The following is a 1,487-nucleotide window of genomic DNA, read 5'->3' on the forward strand; positions in this document are numbered from 1 at the left end:
AGAGCAGGAGCAGGACGTGACCAGCCCCAGGTCACTCAGCCAGCCAGCATGCAGAACCGAGCTCTTGGGGCAGCGGAGCCTTTAGCCTGCTGGGAAAAGTCTTTGGCTTTCTTTTTGCCTGGAAATGTTACTAATGCTATCTATTGTTTCTTTAGATTCTGATGCAGATTTCCCAAGGTCTTCTCTTTGACACAGCTTCGCCACAACTGAATTGCAGTGATTCCACCCACCTGCCCCAGGTGACAGGACTCTGGGGTCATGTGAAGTGTGGGCCCCCTGTGGCTTGCCCTCTGGGAGGAAACCTGTCTGTGTCAGATTTGCTTGGTAATTATGTTTTCTGAAGTTGTAATGCGCTCGCCTCATCCCTCTTAAAGCTTTGGCAGAGTACTGACTTCCATGATAGCCTGACCTAATTAGTCATGACAGCTCTTTGTTTAGCAGGGCCCCTAATGCTACCAGAGCTATGGTTTGGAGACGGTCTTTTCAAACGCAAGGTTTGTTTAGATCTGAAGAAAAATCTTAAAGGTAGTATCAGCTTCCTGGTACAGACTTTATTGTGCTTGTGTTGGTCATATAAAACGGGGGGGGGGGGGTTATTCAGCAATGTTTAAACTCTCAGATTGAGCTGTTCTACATCAAGGAGGGGATTAAAACAATCTCCTTACAGCTGAGCAGTGTTATTCTGCAAGGCGCTAACTGCATCTAAGATATGCATTCCTTGGCAGCCAAGCTGAACATCCCTTCAGAAACCTTTTTCTTTCCCATAGCACATCAATGCTCACACAGGAGGTAAGCTTGTGTGGTAAGTTTTCCAGTTTTTGTTGCTTCTGTTTAAGAAGTCCTTGTTTTGCTTGCAAATCCATGAATTCTTTAGTTTCTCTAATGTGACAAAGGCCTGAGTTCATTTGAAAGCTGACTGGAAATGCTCTGTGAATGCTGTTAGTGTGCGAACGCTAACATTTGTTAATTAGTTCAGATCATGTTTGTACTTTTTAAGTGACTCCCTGCTTAACACTTTCACTAGCACTACAAAGCAAGCTCAGAGCACACAGACTTGGTTTTCTTTGGATGAAGGTAAACTGGCATATGTGCTCCAGCTGCTAAGGCACATTCAGTCCGTGGGGCCAGACTAGAGCTCATCTGAAGTAACTCCCCAAAAAGGTATAGGGTAGATGTTGGGTCTTCAGTACTTATGCAGATCTACTTTTATTGGGCCATACTGCTTGTCAGTGTACACACAGACTTAGTATGTTGGGAAATTGGACAAACCATTTCCATTTTTCACTTGCAAAATTCTGTGGGTTTTTTCCCATGTTTACAAATAATCATATTTTATATAAAAACGTAAACAGTTATAAGCACATTTCACAGAAGGAGGCTTAAGAGACAAGCCTTTCTGAATAAAAGTTTCTGTCTGCATGCCAATTTGTCTTCATAGAGAAAGGGAAATTCTGTTTCTAATATAGAGGTATGTAGGCACCTAGGAA

The sequence above is a fragment of the Apteryx rowi genome, unplaced genomic scaffold (assembly GCF_003343035.1).
Source record: "Apteryx rowi isolate R43461 unplaced genomic scaffold, aptRow1 scaffold_14, whole genome shotgun sequence".
Lineage (NCBI taxonomy): Eukaryota > Metazoa > Chordata > Aves > Apterygiformes > Apterygidae > Apteryx > Apteryx rowi.